The sequence below is a fragment of the Macaca nemestrina genome, chromosome 2 (genome assembly GCF_043159975.1).
Source record: "Macaca nemestrina isolate mMacNem1 chromosome 2, mMacNem.hap1, whole genome shotgun sequence".
Lineage (NCBI taxonomy): Eukaryota > Metazoa > Chordata > Mammalia > Primates > Cercopithecidae > Macaca > Macaca nemestrina.
Window position 1 is genome coordinate 57,403,281 of NC_092126.1, and position 12,825 is coordinate 57,416,105.

Sequence of the window (12,825 nt, forward strand, 5' to 3'; positions counted from 1 at the left end):
GTCATTACTATATCTGTATAGACACTTTTATTTCATTATTTTTTCTATGTAGACTCAAGATGAATAGAATTGCTATTAATACTAATCAACTGAAATTTTAAAGTTTATTTAATAAGCATAGCCTCATAAAAATTTAAAGCTGAAGAAGGCCTTAGAGAACTTTTATTCCAAGTTAAGTTTAATATGTTACTGTCAAAAATATTTTGAGGGGGTCATCTATAAAGGATATTAAAATGAATATCTTGACCCAGGAATGCTGGATATTAAAAAGTATGATATGAGTCTGTCATTCAATCTGATTGTCTTTTGATTCTAGTTGTCCAGAAATTGAAACTGGAGTTCCCTAATATTAAAAGTGAGTACAATTTTGTAATAAATTTATTTAAAACTTATCTTTATAATCTTCAATAAAACTACCTTGAAACATCACTGAAATGAACAACTAAGGGATATTATTCCTTCAATTCATACATGAGTATATTCAATATTTTAATTACTATATATAATTGCTATGTTTAATAGCTATGAACATACAAGTGGGTCATTAAGCATTTAATATCAATGAAAGCAATGTGGCTCCTAAACTTAGAAATCACAGCAAAACTGTGTTAAAAACCAGATTATTTTACATTTGAAGTTAGATAGTAGTTTTAATATCATAGCAATACTTAGGATGAGCCACTAAACTTCAGAGGAAGAAAGGACTCTAGCAAAGATCCAATTACAGATTTTCCCAGCTTTAAAATCACTTAATTTTCTTTGAAGAAAATTGAATCCTAGAAGGTTTAAATAAATTTCTCAATGTTAAACAGGGAGTATTGATATTCATTCATTTTTCCTCATGTATTTATTATTTATCTAGTGTATGCCAGGATGTAGGGAATTCCTTTGCACCACACAATTTTAAAAAGATCTCCAAGAAGTTCATCATGTGATGGCAAAATGAGGACTGGAATTCAAGACTTCTGATGCTACTCTTGGCTGCTTTCCAAGAAAACTTTACACCTCATTTGTTTCAACATCTAGGAAGACCTTGGTTCTATTCCAAGTACTCTAAACAAGCTGTTTTAAGATCTTTTAGACCTCATTTTCCTCATTTTTCCTCTTTCAACCTCTTTATTAAGTTGGGTGCATAAAAGATATTTCTTTAAACACCTTTATGAAAATAAACTAGAAAATCTAGAAGAAATGGATAAATTCCTAGACACATACACCCTCCAAAGACTAAACCAGGAAGAAGTTGAATCCCTGAATAGACCAATAACAAGTTCTGAAATTGAGGCAGTAATTATTAGTCTACCAACCAAAAAAAGCCCAGGACCAGATGGATTCACAGCCGAGTTCTACCAGAGGTACAAAGAGGAACTGGTACCATTCCTTCTGAAACTATTCCAAACAACAGAAAAAGAAGAAATCCTCCCTAACTCATTTTATGAGGCCAGCATCATCCTGATACCAAAACCTGGCAGAGACACAACAAAAAAAAGAAAATTTCAGGCCAATATCCCTAATGAACATTGATGCGAATATCCTCAACAAAACACTGGCAAACTGAATCCAGCAGCACATCAAAAAGCTTACCCACCATGATCAAGTCGGCTTCATCCCTGGGATGCAAGGCTGGTTCAACATACACAAATCAATAAACGTAATCTATCCCATAAACAGAACTAATGACAAAAACCACATGATTATCTCAATAGATGCAGAAAAGGCCTTCGATAAAATTCAACAGCCCTTCATGCCAAAACTATCAATAAACTAGGTATTAATTAAATGTATCTCAAAATAATAAGAGCTATTTTTGACAAACCCATAGGCAATATCATACTGAATGGGCAAAAGCTGGAAGCATTCCCTTTGAAAACTGGCACAAGACAAGGATGCCCTCTCTTACCACTCGTATTTGACATAGTATTGGAAGTTCTGGCCAGGGCAAGCAGGAAGAGAAAGAAATAAAGGGTATTCAAATAGGAAGAGAGGAAGTCAAATTATCTCTGTTTGCAGATGACATGATTGTATATTTAGAATGACAATGATCATATATTTAAAAATCCCCATCATCTCAGCCCAAAATGTCCTTAAGCTGATAAGCAACTTCAGCAAAGTCTCAGGATGCAAAATCAATGTGCAAAAATCACAAGCATTCCTATACACGAATAACAGACAAACAGAGAGCCAAATCATGAGTGAACTCCCATTCACAATTGCTGCAAAGAGAGTAAAATATCTAGGAATCCAACTTACAGGAGATGTGAAGGACCTCTTCAAGGAGAACTACAAACCACTGCTCAAGGAAACAAAAGAGGTCACAAACAAATGGAAGAACATTCCAAGCTCATGGATAGGAAGAATCAATATTGTGAAAATGTTCATACTGCCCAAAGTAGTGTATAGATTCAGTGCTAACCCCATCAAGCTAGCATTGACTTTCTTTACAGAATTAGACAAAAGTACTTTAAATTTCATAAGGAACCAAAAAAGAGCCTGTATAGCCAAGACAATACTAAGCAAAAAGAACAAAGCTGGAGGCATCACGCTACCTGACTTCAAACTATACTACAAGGCTACAGTAACCAAAACAGCATGATACTGGTACTAAAACAGGTATATGGACCAAAGGAACAGAACAGAGGCTTCAGAAATAATACCACACATCTACAACCATCTGATCTTCGACAAACCTGACAAAAGCAAGCAATGGGGAAAGGATTGCCTATTTAATAAATAGTGTTGGGAAAACTGGCTAGCCATATGCAGAAAACTGGACCTGTTCTTTACACCTTATACAAAAATTAACTCAAGATAGATTAAAGACTTAAACCTAAGACCTAAAACCATAAAAACCTCAGAAGAAAACCTAGGCAATACTATTAAGGACACATGCATAGGCAAAGACTTCATGGCTAAAACACCAAAAGCAATGGCAACAAAAGTCAAAATTGACAAATGGGATCTAATTAAACTAAAGAACTTCTGCATATCAAAAGAAACTATCATCAGAGTGAACAGGCAGCCTACAGAATGGGAGAAAATTTTTGCAACCTATCCATCTGACAAAGGGCTAATATCCAGAATCTACAAGGAACTTAAACAAATTTACAAGAAAAAAAAAACAAACCACCCCATCAAAAAGTGGGCAAAGGATATGAACAGACACTTCTCAAAAGAAGACATCTATGCAGCCAACAAACATATGAAAAAAAGCTCATCATCACTGGTCGTTAGATAAATGCAAATCAAAACCACATTAGATACCATCTCATGCCAGTTAGAATGGCCATCATTAAAAAATCGGGAAACAACAGATGTTGGAGAGGTTGTGGAGAAATAGGAAGGCTTTTACACTGTTGGTGGGAGTGTAAATTAGTTCAACCATTGTGGAAGATAATGTGGCGATTCCTCAAGGAACTAGAAACAGAAATACCATTTGACCCAGCCATCCCATTACTGGGTATACACCCAAAGGATGATAAATCATTCTACTTTAAAGACACATGCACACGTAAGTTTACTGGAGCACTGGTCACAATAGGAAAGACTTGGAACCAACCCAAATGCCCATCAATGATAGACTGGATATGTGGTACATATATACCATGGAATACTATGCAGCCATAAGGAAAGGATGAATTCCTGTCCTTTGCAGGGACATGGATGAAGCTGGAAAACATCATTCTCAGCAAACTAACACAGGAACTGAAAACCAAACACTGCGTGTTCTCACTCATAAGTGGGAGTAGAACAATGAGAACACATGGACACAGGGAGGGGAACATCACACACTGGGGCCTGCCAGGGGTTCGGGGGCTAGAGGAGAGATAGCATTAGGAGAAATACCTAATGTAGATGACAGGTTAATGGGTGCAGCAAACCACCATGGCACATGTATACCTATGTAACAAACCTGCACATTTGACACATGTATCCCAGAATTTAAAGTATAATTTTTTTAAAAAAGACACTCATCCTCATATCAGCAATTCTTGAATTCTTGTTGTGGAGAAAAGCAACAAAAATAAGGTAATAGAAAGATGTGCTTCACATTATAAACAGTCGGATTGTAAGAATAGGAACTCTGGATCCCTGTATAACAAAATATGAAGAAACTAATGAGAATAATCCCTGTATTCAAAATACACTCAATTGTATGTGAAAGAAAATGCACCCAAAATATAGCTCACTTAATGTCCTTTGTTTATAATGCATAATTCCTTAAACATCCATTTGTGGAATAAGAATGAACTTTAAGGAACATAAAATCAGAATAATATTTATTTTCACAATATCATTGCTAATCTCAAAATAGCAACTTCCTTGACTCGAAATGTTAAATGTTTCAAAAACAAAAGTTAATTTTTTTTTTACCTTCTGAATAGAGTCTGCAGAAAAAGGTGGATTATTTTAATAAATTTGCAAAGAGACTAGGTCTCAGACTGTACTTAAGAAGCATGAGCAACAAAAATGGCAAACTAATGTCACTAAAAGTAATGCCCATACATATCAAAATATCTAGTACAACCATGCTCTTTCTACTAACATAGCAAGCCTATTTAACAACCAGCATAATGCAAGCTTATACTTCATGAGACAGAATTAGTAAATTAACTACCCATCTATAATAAATTTCAAAATTCCTGGTCTCAAAATAATTTTAGTGCATATATTAAGTACGACAGACTATTCAGAAAGAAACAAAATATACATCCAGTCTTTGCAATTTAAATTTTTTATAGTGTATAAACACTGTTCAGACATAAATTTTGAACTAAAAGTTTTTTTCCCTAAATTTAATTTAGGTAATTAAGCCTTTCTTAAATGAAGACAGATAATAGGTATATGATCTCTATAAACTTTGACAGTAGTTTATATTCCAAATAAAATTTTTTTCCCTTTACAATATGACAATATAACTGTTTTTTGAGTGAAGATATATGTAAGGCTTAAGGTTTAAACTCTTTGGGAGACAAACAGCATAGTGAAGAAATATCTGTTCATTTAAAACTATATACCATCTCATAATGGGCCACTGACATTTCAAATTTACATGTAAGAATACATTTATATCTTAAATTTCTAGGAAAGGTGCAGGCTTCATGTTAAAAAAAAAAGCAAAATTTTAAACCCATCAATTTATTGAAAAGCCATTACTCCTATTAGAAACAAATGTTGGGAAAAAGACACAGCACAAACATATATTTCATAGATGTATTTTTCCCTTTATATTCTGGTAAGAGATAGACTATCTTTTTGGCTAGGAGAAGCAGAAGTATTTGATGGACCAGCAAACTGGTCTCTTTGTACAAAAACGAAGCATTTCCTCCTCAAAACCAAATATCACGGATCCATTTAGGGACCCCACGCTAGTCATAGAGCCAAAGAAACATGTGACTCTTGGCTGTTTGCAAGGCAGAAGTTCCTGAACATTATTGTGACTGGTAGCTATTTTAGTATTTGTAAGAGCTTTAGCCTAGGTTGAAAGGCTCACTAACCTCAAAAAGTGGCAAAAAGAGGAGCAACAAAGTCAGTTATGAAAAGTTTTTTGACTGTGCCCATATGTGTTCATGTAACCAACATAAAGCAGAAGAGCAGAAATGCAATACAAGAAGACAAAGACTGCAAATATAAGACAGAATTGTGCAGAAGAAGAGAAATCTCCTGTAAAGACATGATTTTGCTAATTTACATCTCACACATTTACATCTGGAGGTGACTAAAATGATGCCTGATTCAACCTGCATGGATAACCAAAAAATAGCTGTAGTTGTTTTAATGCCAGCAATTTTAGGAGAACAACTTATTCAAATAGCAGTTTTGTCCGTAAAATCTCCACAAGTGGTAAAAGCACAGATGGAAACGATCTATTGGAGAATATTGACGTCAAGCAGCTCTTTGAGGGTTGAGGCTGATCTGGAAGGTGGGCATCCTCTGAGGGAAGGAAGGTGAGTAAGGATAGCCAGAGGGAAGGAAGGTCTGGGAGACAGACCCCTATTTTCCTCATTTTTACCTAAATATACAAACATCTTGCTCTCTCTCTCTCTGTGTCTCTCTCTGGGCTGCTTAACAATATGAGAGGTGTGAAAACATCTTGAATTGTGCAAATAGAGTAGTAGGTGAGAAAACAGGTGCAAAGTAATTAAAAGATTTATCGAATATCACTCAGCCAAGAAAAGTTAGAGGTGTGTGCTTAGCACCCAAATTTCCTGACTACTATTTTGGGAAACAATTTGTTCCTTTTCAGTTACTATTGACCTTCATTTGATTCTATCTGGATAACATGAATGAAATCTTTAAAAACAAATGGCTTCTAAAATTATTAAATAAAATGTCAGTGTTTTAGCCAGGAATCTCCAAGAGGAACAAGAACCAATAAGACATGCCTCTGTATAGAAAGAGATTTATTTTAAGAAATTGACTCACCTAATTAGGGGGCTTGGTGAGTCCAAAATCAGATGGGAGAGGTTGGTAGGCAGGAGTGTCAGGAAAGAGTTGCAATTCAAATCTAAAGGCAGTCAGCTGTGGAGCCAGGAAAAGCTGATGTTTTAAATGAAGTTCCAAGGTACCCTGCTGGAAAATTACCTCTGTCTTGGGGGTATCAACCTTTTGTTTGATTCAGACCTTCAGTTATTTGGATCAGCCCTACCTATATCATGGAGGGCAATTTGCTTTACCGAAAGCCCACCAATTTAAATGTAAATCTCATCCAAAAACATCCTCACAGAAACATCCAGAGCAATGTTTTATCAAATATCTGAGCAACATCACCTAGCCAAGTTGACACACAAAATTTACCACCACAGTTAATATTGATTAATATATGTATATAACATGGATTATAAAATCATGCCTAACTTAGCTTGGAATAAATATCGAAGGGATCATTTTAACCCCCATCCCCCAGGCCTTTTTTTTTTAAACCCTGCAGGCCAGGGTTAAAAAATTAAATATTTTGAATAGATTATTTATAATTTATCTTATAGACATTATATTCTACAGTTCATCATAAAACTTGAATTAAAACTAATTGGAATTTAAAAGAGCTATAGCAAATAAATATCTATACAATTAATTTATTCAACAAATATTCATTTAAAAATAAATTAATTTAGTGTTCTTTCTCTTAAGGGCCATTTCAAGCATCATTCGACATTATGAATTAAATTAACACTTAAAATTTCAGTTTTCAAAAGTGAAAGTTGCAAAACTTGCGATTCCATGGCTGATTGTTTCTGGTTTATTTCTAATTTTTGTTCAAACATATTTTATTTCATTGATTTACCTAGATTATAAATGCATTCAATTTGTATTTTAATCAATTGATAAATCTACCAAAAAACCAGTCAACCAATAAATGTCTACCATGTACAAGTTATTTGACCAAAAGCAATTTAAAATCTTGAAACCCGCCTCTGATATATGCCTCTATCTTGTGTAAAATAGACTTCATACCTCAAAGGGATACTTCTCATTACCTTAGATCAAACAATCTTACACTAAAAAGAAAGGCCAGAGAAGGCCATCTGCCTTAGGTAAATAACTCTATGGAAGGTTTAGAAAATTTCCAAAAGAGCAAAGCTCTGAAGTGGTATGCATAATAAATCCTCATTTGTATGATGCAATATTAATAAAGCACAAACATATTCATGATTAAAATCAGGCCAGATTCCAGAACAGCTTTCAAGAGTGATAAATTAAGTATTTATTTTTCAATTAATCTAATTTTATTCAAAACTGTAATGTTATGAGCACAATGGTGGTGCATGGTAATAGAACAAGAGCAAGACTAAGCAGTTTTTGTCCTGGTTCCTTCACTCACTAGCTACATGACTTTATATTTTTACTTCTTCTGGACTTTAGAGCAAGATCAAGATCAACTTTCTGGCTATAAATTGGGAATAAAGGTGTATACATTAATGGAAGCAAAATTGCAAAATATCCATTAGACACACCAAAGATTCTATGCCAAACTCAGGGAACATATTTTGCACTTGTACATTAGGATGTATAATATACATCATATTGTCTTATGCACGACAATGACAGGCACTTATAGCAACATACGGTTATGGTCAAGTCTATTTTTTAGACAATAAGAATTGTAATAACAGATTTGGGTTAAATATAACAGTAGGTATCTGACTGTATTTGAAATTCAATAGTCTTACAGCCATTAGATTGAAAATTTCACAAATACAAGTGAAAGAGTTACTAAGGAAACCAAATTTGATCTACATAATTTCAATGCTTTTGAATGCCCTCTTTTGTAAAGTCACAAAGTACTCCCTAGCCCCTTTGCTCCATGGCTGAAAACATGAAAAGAAAAGAAATTTCTTATAGGTAATTTCTATGTTGCATGTATGACAATTTAAATATATATTTTCTTCTTTCATTTAAGGTATCTAAAGTTTTTGTTTTAACCCCCAACAACTAGCAGTTCTATCATTTTTCTTCTAGCTGTATAAGCTCCTAAAGGTAAGTTTTGTCAAGTACATTGATGAATTGGTTGTTTGATAGATTCAGTCATGTATTCACTCTTTCCTTAAATATCTGCCCAAGTCACTAAAGGGGCAGTCAAAAATTACTCAAGATTCTGGATCTTTTCTCTCCTCCTATCCAGCATTTATTTCCATCTCCCCATTCATTATATAGTTTCTTCCCTGTTTCTGGTCATTCTTTAAATCCAGCCTCCACATTACATCTTGATAATACAACTAAAGCACAGACCTGGCTTGGCATTCTTGGTCCTGCTATTTGTTTCATCCTCTGCCTGACTTTTTGCTTTCCATAACACTGAACTAATACACATACATACACACACACACACACACACTCAAACAAAACTATTTTCATCCTCCTCACTCCTTGCCTTTGCCAATAGCCTTTGTTCTACTTGCAACATCTACCTGTAACCCTTTCACTTTCCTAGACCACTTTAACCTAGGCTACATGTCCCCAAGGAAATTCCTTTTCTCTTGGTTGCCCCAGACTTATTTGTTCTTTCTTCTACTGTATTAGACTCAAAATACTGTTTTTATGTTTGTGTCTATCTTATCTCACTCTATCTTTTCTTCTTCTGCAATCTTATTCAATCCCTCAAAATGCAGCCTTAATTCAATAATTCTATTTCATAGCCGAGTTCATATCTGTCCTAGGAGCTCCAGGTCTCTGATCTTTCCCTTCACATAAGTTCTTATTTCACTGTCCCCCATCAAAGAAATGACAGCATTCTTTTAATAACAGAAAAAATGTTTTAGTGATTACTACATGCAGGGCACTCTGCTGGGCTACAGTAATGAATGAGAAAGACATGATCCCTATTTTAGGTGAGTTTGCATTCCAGCCCACAGATGGAGAGATATTAAACAACTGATTAATACATCTAATAGCCTTCTTTAATCACAATTATATATAGTACATATTCTTGACATTCTTTCTGTTGTGAGCAAACAGAAAGGTCAATTTATTCACACACACATGCGCGCATGCGCGTGCACACACACACATAGAGAAAGAGAGAGAGAGACGTACCCGTAACTAACTCCAATAGCTGGTATCCTCAAAGCTTTGCTGTTTGGTGCTCATGGCATTGATGTCCTGGAGATCAACTAGCTCTTTCAGTCCAGTGAACAATAGTAGATGGCCCAACACCTCAGAGAAGCTTGGGGTAAGGCTTACTCCTCTTATTCGGCCATGCTGAGTGGACTGATGTGTACTTGGCGGGAGAGATGGTGCTTCGATAGGGGACAATTGGTGATTAAGGACATGGTTTAACTCTGTTTTTCTTAAGGAACTGAAAATCCCCTGCTCTCCAATTTTGGCTTAGGGGAATGGAGGAAAGTGTGAGGACAATGGCCGTCACTTTTTATGAGCCTGTCCATACTCCAGTTGGATAGAAACACATTAGCAAAACTCACTCCAGAAACCCCAGCTGATAAACTGTGTAACTGTCTTCTTTGCTACAGATGACTCCAAACTCTGGAATCATGTGAAGAGGAATATGAGTAAGCAGAAAATATGCTTTTTTCTTTGACTCCCCAGATACTCTCAAATCATTTTCTCATTGTGTCTCTGGCCATACCAAACTGCTTTCAGGTCTTGGAAGGTGTTATTTTCTCCTCTACCATGAAATTTTTGCAGGTGCTGCACCCTCAGACTCAAATTTCTTTTTCACCCCTTCCCTTCTTAACTCCTTGCTTATTCTTCAGTTTATAATGTAAAAAAATCACTTCCTGGGGCAAGTTGTTCTCTTTCTTTTATATAGTCTTATGGCAACTCAAATGCCATTCTTTGTAGCACTCATCTACATTACAGTTGTATTCTCTTCATTTGTGAGATTTCCAAAACTCTGTCTCCTGCACTTACAGTGAATAAATATATATACACACATATACATATACATAAGAATAAATTGAGATGCTCCCACTGGGCCTAAGCCATGCTAGCACCTCACCAGGATATCCAGCATCACCCCCAGGAGACTTTTGCAGTGGACAATCCCCTGCTCCGTGGTAACCACATGATGAAAAATGCAAAATGTGGACACGTTAGAATATATGCAACAGGACTCAGTGGAATGTACTACTCAGGCACTGGAGACATATGTCATGGAAAAGGACATTGTGTCCCGTATCCAGAAGGAATTTGACAGGAAGCACAATCCCATCCGGTATTGCATCATGGGGGGAACTTAGGCAATTCTGTCACACATAAAGCCAAACACTTCATCTACTTCTACCTGGGCCAGCTGGCTATTTTTCTGTTCAAATCTGGTTGAAAGCATGGCCTGTGCCACACACCCGGTGATCTATCCAAAAACAAGGATTGCAGCCTAAATTCCAAATACCAGAGACTGGAGTATCCAGCTTTGCTAAGGGAACACTTCTGTTCTGAAACTTTATTGTGTTTTGTTTGGGCCATTCTCTGTACTAGTTTGTTGTGGTTATAAAACAATTAACAAAGCAGCTTACATGTGTATTTATTTTCTATTCCAACTTTCTCTGCCCCATGTTTTTGCTCTCAAAATCCATTCCTTGAAAAAATAAATCTGTTGCAGATGTGAAAAATGAATAAATTAATCTTCCTGTTTGCTTGTAACTGAGTCAAGAATTTCAATAATAAATACTACATATAATTTTAGGGCTAGAACATGTATATGCTAATCATTGAATATCTATGCTTGATATGGCATCTGGCATTTGGTAGCTAATAAATATGTGGGGAATGAATAAATGAATAAATATTAGCCTTAACGAATTTTGATGTAAAAATTGATATATGAATGCTTTATTTTTACAAAACATAAATTTATATGCCAAAGCACTGTAGATCAAGTGTGTCAGAGCCACAGTGAGCTATTTGTTTTTCCTCAGGAGGAAATGTAACTGCAGTGAAGTTCACCCTTGTAGTGCTGATGCATTATGGTTCGGTGATTAGAGAAGAAAAAAACAAGGTTCAAAGAACAGAATGAAAAATAACAGTTAGACGCTCCAGTATAAACCCTGCTATGTGTGTACTTGTTGGTTTGTTTAAACATTAAAAAGTGGTTTCAGTGACAGTTTCCATTGTGCCTTTTATTTTCCCTTTATATAGCCCAGATGTTAGAAACAATGCCAGGTTTTAATAATGATGATATCAGAAACCTCCAACATGGAGACATTTGAGTAATGAACAAGAGGCTTGAATCTGAGCTTCTTAGGAATTATTTCAAGGCTTTGTAAAAAGTATGTCTCTAAATGAACTATCTATACTAAATAAAAAGAATACTTCAAAGTTTTATAATTACTAAATTCATGCAGTCAGCTAAAACTTATCTTATAACAAACACATCTGTCATCCTATTCTTACACCCACTGCAAACAGTGCCAATCTGAAATGCCTATAAATCTGTTAATTCTGAACTCATTAAACTTGGGAACATTACCATTTCATCCTAAGCTTGTCCTGAATGCACAGAAGTGAAGTAAGATGTAAGGGACCTGGGCTATGAGTTAAGAAAACTGTCATTGTGCTCCCATCCTGTCTGTCAGCCCGACTTCAGATAGGACCAGACCTGAGCACCGCCATCACGTGTTCTTTTAAAGATATTCACAAAAGGTGATTACACATTGCTTTAAAAACATTTTTTAAATCAATATTTGTCTGAGACTGGATACAATGAAACTGTTTTGATCTTAGGTTATCAATCTCTGAGCAAGCATTAAGAATATACTAAAATCATATTAAATTACTCTTGGCTATCTCTTTTCTACCAGAATGAATCTAGTTCTTTTCCAGGTGATGATGATTAGGTGTCAAGCAACCTGCAGTTATTTGACGGAACATTTTTTTTCATTAAGAAACTGATATGGTTTAGATGTTCGTCCCCTCCAAATCTCATGTTGAAATGTGATCCCCAGTGTTGGAAGTGCGGCCTGGTGGGAGATGACTGGATCATGGGGGTGGATCTCACGAATGAGTTAGCACCATCCCCTTGGTGATAAGTGAGTTCTTGCTCAGTTCGTGCAAGATCTGATTGTTTAATCCAAGGGATTTAATCCAAGACACCAAGGGACCTCCCTCCTTGGTGTCTTGCTCCCGCTCTCTCCACGTGATGATGCTCCTGCTCCTGCTTCAGCTTCTGCCATGACTGTAAACTTCCAGAGGCCTTTACCCGAAGCCAAGCAGATGTTGGTTCCATGCTAGTAGAACCTGCAGAACCATTAACCAATTAAACCAATGGAACACTTTTTCTTTGTAAATCACTCAGTCTCAGGTATTTCTTTATAGTAACACAGAAATGGACTAACGCAGAAACAAACACTTTAATTGATAGTGTACCCACACACG